This window comes from Arachis duranensis, chromosome 10 (assembly GCF_000817695.3).
Source record: "Arachis duranensis cultivar V14167 chromosome 10, aradu.V14167.gnm2.J7QH, whole genome shotgun sequence".
Lineage (NCBI taxonomy): Eukaryota > Viridiplantae > Streptophyta > Magnoliopsida > Fabales > Fabaceae > Arachis > Arachis duranensis.
This window is the reverse complement of record NC_029781.3, coordinates 51,824,310-51,833,498: the sequence shown is the minus strand read 5'-3', so window position 1 is coordinate 51,833,498 and position 9,189 is coordinate 51,824,310. Positions and strand designations below refer to the sequence as shown.

The window sequence follows — 9,189 nt, the reverse complement described above, 5'->3', positions numbered from 1 at the left end:
ATCCTATTTATACACTTTCTAATTTTTGATCTTCAGACTTTGGAGTGGGTTTTCCAAATTTATGAAGAATTGGATCCAAACTGGCTTTTTAATTAAATTTTGCCAAAGGACACCTCCCAGGGGAAGCACTCCGTGAAAAGAGAAAGCACAGTGCCCACATTTGCTTGCTGTCCTAGGCCCGTGTCAACCTTGTTCATGGTGCTACATGAAGTTAGTAAGCGCAGCGCCATTGCTTGTAAGTTGGACTCCAATTCGAGTCCTTATGGAGCCACTTTGGTGCTCATTTTCTTGCACACTATAGTGCTTAGTGAAGAGGAATAGCGCAGCACCCTTTTTCCTTGAGTGGGGGTTCCCAATTCGAGCCTTGTTGGTTGCACTCTTGTCCAATTTCCTTGCAAATAAAGTAGTAGCGCTTCCTCTTATACCTCATATGCTTGGTTCGATCCTTGGTGGCTTCACTCCTTGATTTTGCGCCTTGATTTTTCTTTAGAGAGGCCACGAAAAAGTGAGAACTTTTAGCGTAGCGCTTTCTTCACTTTGAGCGCTGGCCTTGTGATTGATCCTTATAGCGCTACATTAGAAAGAGAAGCACTAAATTAGAAAGTGCTATGCTTGTGTGCTTGCCCTGTAACGCCTTGGTCCTCCTTGCTAGTGCTAAAATTGAAAGCGCAGTGCTAAATGAGAAAGCGCTATGCTTGAGTGCTTTGTGACTGACCCTTGCTCCTTTGGTGAGTGCCACACTTTTGTACCTTGGGTCACGCTTTTCAAAGCGTGGCCTAAGGTCCAAAGGGTGCTCTAACTTCAAAAGTGTGCCAAAAATTCCTTTTTCTACCATTTCTTCACCTACAAGTAATCAAAACAACCAATCAAAGTACCACCAAATTCACAAGGTTTATAAATCATTCAAAAACCAACTAATTCTAGCTTAAACCTCATGATCTTGTGTCAAATAAAGGATGGTTGATTGATTTAACATAACCATGCAAATCCACTCCAAATTACTTACTTACAATGCAAGAAAGTGCATAAAAACCTAATGAAACAAGTGAAAAATGGTTGAAAAGCTAGCATAAGAAGACTTGTCATCACGCTAGAGGCACTGCCTCGATCACGCATCCGTGCACTGGACGCTTACGCGTCCCTTCACCTTTACGCGACCCACGCGTCCGCACACAGTACGCGTGCGAGTTGCATGGACCGCCTAGTTCCTTCTTCTTACTTCTTTCTCCCTACCTCTTTTTTCTTCCTTTCTCACTTTCTTCTCTTCCCCTCTCATCCTTATTCCCTTCTATTCTTCTATTTGTTACATTTGCATACTCGCATTCATGGCATTTTAACTTCATTGTTTCTTCTCCCTTTCTTTTCTATATTTGTTGTTCTCACATTGGTGTTAAACATTTTCTTACTCAACTGTTGGATATTTCTTGCATTATTTTGGGTGCTCCTTGACTTGTTTGCTAATTAGTTGCCATGCCCTATGCTTTTATTATTTTCTCACTTATATGTTGTAGCTACCGTGAAGTTGAGAACCTTATTATTTGGCACTAGCCCACATATATTTTAATTCTTTTCATATCTTTACTTGTGGGTTCTTTCCTTTCCTTTCTCCCTTTTTTAGGATGGCCACCAAGAGGGAAAAGGAAAAGTTTCTAACTGGAGCAATAAACAAGTCTGCCACACAATCTTTGGAGAAAAACATCAGTTGGTGCCACCCGTCCACTTGTACATCTTTGCATGTACCGAGGACGGTGCAATCTTTAAGTGTGGGGAGGTTGATACCGATCTCCGTGGGTTAGTCACTTTCTTCTCAACACCAATTTTTATTTTGCTTTGTTAGTTCATTGTTGCATTTGCATGTTTGACTGCATGTTTGTTTGATTTTGTGCATATTTTACCATTACTTGGTAGAAATGATGAATTCTTCTTCAAGAAACTTCTTATAACATTTCACTAATTTGAATTAAAATTTTTGTTTAACTTGTTTGAATAAATTTTATTTTGGAACATGGTTTTAAGAGCTCGAACATACAAAACCAGTGAGATTTTGAGCCTATTTGATTGGTTGCATTTTATCAACTAGTATTTTGTTTTAGTGTGTGTTGTTCTCTCTAAAATTGTGATCTTTGTCTTGCTTAATTCTATATTTCCATTGTTTGATGTATGCATGCACTTATATGATTGAGGCCTTGTTTCACTTAGCTTACATACCCATATGGCCTTACCCTTTCATTATCCTTTGCAAACCAATTTGAGCCTATTTTACCCTATTTGTTCTTTACTTTAAGTCATCACTAACTCTAAGCGAAAAACAAAAATGTCCTTAATTTGAATCTTTGGTTAGCTTAGACTAGTGAGTGCTCATGAATTAAGTGTTGGGAAAGTGGGTTTGGACAGTTTGGTTTGGAAATTGAGTATGTTAGAAATTTTGTGAAAAGGTGAAAAATGTTGAGGACATATATGTATTCAATATCTTAATCATATGTATTGGGAAAAAAACAAAGAAAAGAAAAAATACAAGAAAAATAAAAGAAAAAGAAAAGAAAAAGATCAAGCAATAAAAAAGGGACAAAATACCCCCAAAGTAAATGATGGTAGCAATGCATATGTACTGTACTCAAAGTCAGATGCATGAATATGTGGAAAACAAAGTTAATGGATAAGTTAGATTTTGCATTGTAATTACATAGATTGTCTTAGGTTAGGTGGTAAGTTTAGGTTAATCAAGGATTTGAATTTCAGTCCACTTAACCAAATACATTCCTACCTTGACCCTAACCCCATTACAATCCTTGAAAAGACCTCTTGATATGTGTATTTGTGCATTAAATTTATGTTGATTGGTAGAAGAAGAGCAAGTCTTAGAAAGAGAGATTAGTAGAGAACCGAGAGACTCGACCCTTAAACACTTGAGTGATTAGAGTGTATACACTTCGAGTGAGGGTTCGATGCTCGATTCTTTGTTCCCGGCTTTCATGAGCTATTTTCTTCTGCAAGTCTATTTGTACTTCATTTTATGATTTGAATTAGTGAAATCCAGTTCATATTTGTTCTTGAAAGATTTAGTTACTTTAAATAGGTTGCATTTCATACATCCTACCATTCCTCTTCACTCTTATAGTTTCACTTGGGCTTAGCATGAGGACATGCTAATGTTTAAGTGTGGGGAGATTTGATGCACCACTATTTCATGGAACATCTTGTGCTTAATTGAGTGGATTTTATCCACTAATCTCACACTTATTCATTGAATTCGCATGTTTTATATTTTCCTTCCTGATTTTGTGCTATGATTGAAAACATGTTTCTTTGGTCTTAATTTAGCTAATTTTAATCCCCTCTCATTACCATTCGATGCCTTGATATGTGTGTTAAGTGTTTTCAGAGATTACAAGGTAGGAATGGTGTAGAGAATGGAAAGGAAGCATGCAAAAGTGGAAGGAATACAAGAAGCTAAAGGAACTACAAAGTTGTCAGCCCTGACCTCTTCGCACTCAATCGATCATAACTTGAGCTATAGAGGTCCAAATGAGGCGGTCTTAGTTGTGTTAAAAAGCTAACTTCTGGGGCTTCGCAACGATATATAATTTCCCATAGTTGGCTTGGAGTTTAAGGGCGCGCATGTGCAAAGCACGCGTACACATGGATAGTGCGCAGACAAGCGACGCGTACGCGCGCATGAGCCACGTGTTGTACGTATCAGAAATTGCCCCCAGCAATTTCTGGGCTGTTTTTGACCCAGTTCTTAGCCCAGAAAACACAGATTAGAGGCTGCAGAGTGGGGGAATCCATTCATCATTCATTCACTTCTCATTCACACAATTTAGGTTTTAGATGTAGTTTTTGGAGAGAGAGAGAGGCTCTCTCTTCTCTATTAGGTTTTAGGATTTAGGATTTCTCTTCTACTTTTTTTGCCTTGATATTCTAGTTTATTGATTTCCCTTGTTAATTACTTTAGCTTATGAATTCTCATGTTAGATTCATTTTCTATTTAATACAATTTGAGGTATTTTAGATTTATTGCTTCTTCTACTATTTGTTATTGATTGATGTTTGCAATTGGTTATTTGGATTTAATATTCCTAGCTAGTTTTCTATATTTTTATGTTATACCCTCCAAATACTTAACAAAATGCTTAGAAGGATGTTAGAGTAGGCTTCTATGTTCTTGGCTTGGTTGAGTAATTGGTGACACTTAAGTTATCAAACTCCTTTATTGATTGATAATTGAAAGTTGCTGATTGATTTGGATTCCACTAAAGCTAGTCTTTCCTTTGGGGTTGACTAGGACTTGAGGAATCAAATTGATTAGTCCACTTGACTTTCCTTCATTCGTTGAGGGTTAACTAAGTGGGAGCAATGAACAATTCTCATCACAATTGATAAGGATAACTAGGATAGGATTTCCAGTTCTCATACCTTGCCAAGAGCTTTTCTAGTCATTTGATTTTCATTTCCATTTACTATTCTTGCTTTTTATCTTAAAAAAACCCCAAAACACACTTTTCCATAACCAATTATAAGCATACTTCCCTGCAATTTCTTGAGAGACGACCCGAGGTTTAAATTTTTCGGTTATCAATTTTATTAGGGGTTTGTTACTTGTGACAAACAATCTTTTGTACGAAAGGATTCTTGTTGATTTAGAAACTATACTTTCAACGAGAATTTATTTGGGAACTCTAGACCATGCAAAAATCCGTTCGTCAATAGCCCAAAGTAGCAACGCAGTCTTGAATCTCACATGGGTAACATGAGTGCTGGGAATGATATAGTCCGCTATAGTTTGATGCCATATACGAGCTTGAATAAGCTATAGTCGCAGGAACATAATTTCTCCTTTTGCTAAACTCCCATGAAGCACCAGGACGGCCAATTCTTTGAAGTATGGGAGTCAAAGACATCCTCCCCTTGGACACCTTCGCCTTAATCCAAGGAGAGTCATCCTCTTCGGGGGGAATGTGGGAGATCTTCAGAATAGCTTCAAGAGCCTGGTTGGAAGTATCCAACCTCTTTTCCCGGAGGAATACCGACTCTGCTTCCCATCTTTGGTAATTGGCATAGAATTCCAGCACCATGGTTTCACTGACTTCAATTGGGTCTTGCTCTAAAAAGTCTCAATAAAGTAAGGTAATCTGCTCATGGATAACCGCTTTGTACTTGATCGGGTCCTTGAGTGTCCGTTTCCAATGGATTGACCTTTTCTTAAAGCTGTCGTATTGGAACTGTGCTCTTCGGTTGATCAAGATATCTGGTTGGTGACTCGGTTGATCCATGAAACATGGTAGTGATGCGTGGGTTGAAGGTTCCACAACCGGTAAAGCGACCGGTTTCTTACCCTTTTTCTGCATCCTACAAGAAAGCAGAAGAAAATTCAGGTTACAATGACAACAGCAAAATTTAGAACAAGGAGGAAACACTTAATAAAATCAAGAAAACTAAATTCTTAATTGGAAGCTTGAAGATAGTGTGATTCATAAGAATGACGGTGTATATATTCCAATGGTGTGCACGGTTAGAACATACACACCGGCCGCATACAATGGCGATCACACTCTCCATTCAATTAAAGGCTCAAAGCTTCACAACTAAGTACTCATGTTGCAAGAAAGTGAAACATAGACATGCAAGCAACTCTAAGCAAGCACCAAAAGAGAAAAGTCAATTGTTCATCATCGACAAATGGTAATCACATATACAATGTTCTTTAGTTTGAGGCCAAAAGATGCTTGATCAAGAAATCATTAAAAGTTGAACATTTGTAAAAGGATTACTCAATTTAGATTCCAAGATGAACACTTAACTTAGATTCTATCAACACAATGCAATTGCTACTTATGCTCACCCATTGACAAAATACACAATTTCTTGGCAAACATGGGTGGTTGAACTCAAAGCATGTGAGCATGGAAATGCATTAGTGACACAAATTCATCAACATCAAAATGCACAAAAAAGACGTATGATGCCTAACAAAAGATTAATTAAAGACATATGATGGCCAAGTCATATGAATCAAACAAGATGTTAATTGAGGCATTTTATTGAACATACGGTATGCAATGTGCAAACCCATCACAATTAAGCTCAAAATTGATAGCAAGCAACCCAATAATCAAGAAATAATACTTTGCAATACAAGCAAACAATAAGGGGAAAGCAACAAATTTAATTCAAACAACATAAAAGAAATGAAAGAAAATGCAACAATATTAACAAAAATAGGAAGAAAGAAAGAAAAGAAAAAAAAGAAGGAAAGTAAAACCAAGAACCTTTGATATGAAGGTTGAGCAGAACAAGAACTAGGCGGGAGCAATGGCACTTGTTATAGCCACTGCGAAATCACGGCCGTTGGCTTGACCGGAAGAGAAAATTCACCGATGGTGAATAGAGAGAAAAGAAGAAAAGAAAAGAAGGAAAGAAGAGAGAAGAGAAATAAAAGAAAAGTAGAGATATGGTGGTGGTGGCCGACGGCTAACGGTGGCGGCGGCCGGCGGCAACTGACCGGCGAGACTGGGCGGAAGAGAGGGGGAGAGAGAGCAAGAAGAAGAAAGGAAAAAGAAAAGAATGCTACCCCTCAATAGGGTAGCTCATCCTATTAACGCCCAGTTCGCGACCTGCAGCCAGAGAGGTTGCAAAAGGGCGTGCGAGTGCACCAAAAGGTGCGAATGCACAGAAGAACTCTCTTTTTTTTAAACTTGTGGACAAAAGCATATGTGCGCGTGCACACAAGTCCGTGCACATGCACAGACGATAAGAAAGGGGAAGGTGTGTGCTCGCACAAGCCATTCCCCGCTCCCACCAGAGGGGCTTACAAGCGGTGTGCGGACGCACACGTCTGTACGGCTGCACAAACAAGACAAGAAAAGGAACGTGTGCGTGCGCACACAGCTGTGCGCATGCACAGAGCAGAGAAAAGGGGCAGTGTGCACGCACAGGCTATGCTGGCACTGCCACCAGAGGGCTTGTCAAAGCGAGTGCGGACGCACAGGCTTGTGCGCCCGCACAGATGGCGAAAAACACAGCTTTGTGCGCACGCACAGGGTGGTGCGGACGCACAAATGCCCTGTTTTAGAAAATTCTTTTCTCCATAAAACTAAGGTTCCCAACATTGGCAAATTAACATACCAACCCCAAATCATTCAAACAAGCATACAATCATAGTCCACAAGGAATTCTAACCTCTTTAACTCAAAGTTATTAAACCCAACCTACGCTACTCACTATATCACAAAAAAATAAGTAATTCAAAAAGCTATAAACAAGAGATAGAGTTAGAAAAATGTCACCATGGTGGGGTGTCTCCCACCAAACACTTTGGTTTAGAGTCCTAAGTTGGACTTGCAAGGCTTCATTGGTCACTTAGGAACTTCGCCAAGGAGGAAAATCTCCAACTCCTTGGCATTCTTGGTTTGAGCATGATCCTTTGAATTTGACTTCTTGGCAACCTCCTCTTTTCCTTGTTCCTTGATATCCTCAACCACTTTGTCTTCAACTATGTCACACCCAAAAATGGAATTGGCCTTAAGAATGGGTTTGTTGGACTCCTCCAGGGTGAACTTGACTAACTTACCATCCGACTCAAAAGAATAGACTCCTGAGTGTGCATCTAGCTTGAAACGGGCCGTCCTCAAGAATGGTCTTCCAAGGAGTATTGATGATGGGTTAGTCGAATCAATAAGTGGAGTCTCCAAGATGTGGAAGTCAACCGGAAAAAGCAACCCTTGAATGTTGATTATGATGTTCTCTGCAATTCCAACCACAAACACAATACTCTTGTCAGCCAAGACAAACCTTATCCCGAATCTCTTGAGGGGTGGTAAGTTCAATCTTTGGTATACGGGCAATGGCATGATGCTCACACATGCTCCCAAATCACACATACAATCCATGAACTTAATCCCACTAATCAAACAAGTCACCAAACATGGGCCGAGATTATTATATTTTTCAGGAAGCAAAGAAGAGATAGAATCATCTACCTGCTTTTCACTAAGATTGCCAAGCTTGTCTTTGTGAGTGCACACATCTTTAAGGAACTTGGCATACTTCGGCACTTGTTGAATGGCTTGAAAGAGAGGGACGGTAAATTCGAATTTCTTAAAAATTTCCACCAAAGTGGGGTCAAGATCTTCTTGCTTCTTTGCCTTCTTGGCCAAAGTTGGGAATGGAATGGGTGAAGGCTCTTCAAGCAAGGTCTTTCTCTTTGGCTCCTTGACTTTTGGTGGCTCCTCCTCACTTTTGTCAATATTTTCATCTTCACCCTTTGTCATCTCTACTTCTTCTCCTACCTTATCATTGTTGGTCTTCTCACTCGCCTTTGTGGGTATAGCAACATTCTTGTCCAACTTAGTACCACTTCGGAGAGTAATGGCATTTATGCTCCCCTTAGGGTTGGGTTGAGGTTGAGAGGGTAAACTACTTGAGGTTAAAGCTTGTTGGGTGCTTTGTGCGGTTTGAGGAGGGAGAGTCAAACGGGTAAGGGCTTCGGCTATTGTAGCCATGTATGCATCTTGTTTCTTATGAAACTCGCTTTGCTCTTGCATGGAAGTGATCATCAAGGCCTGAGTCATTTGTTTCCCCTGGGTGATTTGTCTCAACAAAACTGCAATCTTCTCAGGGGTCTCAGTCGCATTGGCACCATCGGGAGGAATTTTGCTTAAAGCTAGAGGTTGTGGATCCCTCACTCTTGAGTGTTCAGCCGAGTTTGTGAATTCTGACATAACTTTCCAGGCTTCCACAACAGTATTACTTGTGATCAATGATCCTCCACTTGCAGCGTCTAGGAAAAGCTTATCTTGGGGATGCATCCCTGTATAGAAATAACTGATAAGAAACGGCTCACCAATCCGGTGGTGAGGGCAAGCTTCTAATAACTTCTTGAATCTTTCCCAGTATTCATACAAGGTCTCCCCATCTTGTTGCACAATACAAGAGATCTCTCTTCGTAACTTGTCTGTTTTATGAGTAGGGTAGAACTTTTCCAAGAACTCCTTACGCAACAAGTCCTAGTTGGATCAAATTTCACTCGGCTGAGTATAAAACCATTCCTTTGCTTTCTCCTCCAAAGAGAAATGGAAAGCAAAGACCAACACTGCAGATTCATCCGCGATCCGCCCTATGTCTCCTTGCGGTTGCACATGCAACTTGAAAATCCTTAAGGTGCTTCAGCGGATCTTCCCCAGGTAGCCC

At 40.0% G+C, this 9,189-nt stretch overlaps 1 non-coding gene across 1 annotated transcript; it reads left to right on the top strand.

Moving 5' to 3' along the window:
• The first annotated feature begins 8,843 nt into the window (after positions 1-8,843).
• LOC127743723 (small nucleolar RNA R71) lies at positions 8,844-8,950 on the top strand. Its single transcript, XR_008005106.1, has one exon. It is a non-coding gene; the product is annotated as a small nucleolar RNA R71 (small nucleolar RNA).
• Positions 8,951-9,189: the final 239 nt, after the last annotated feature.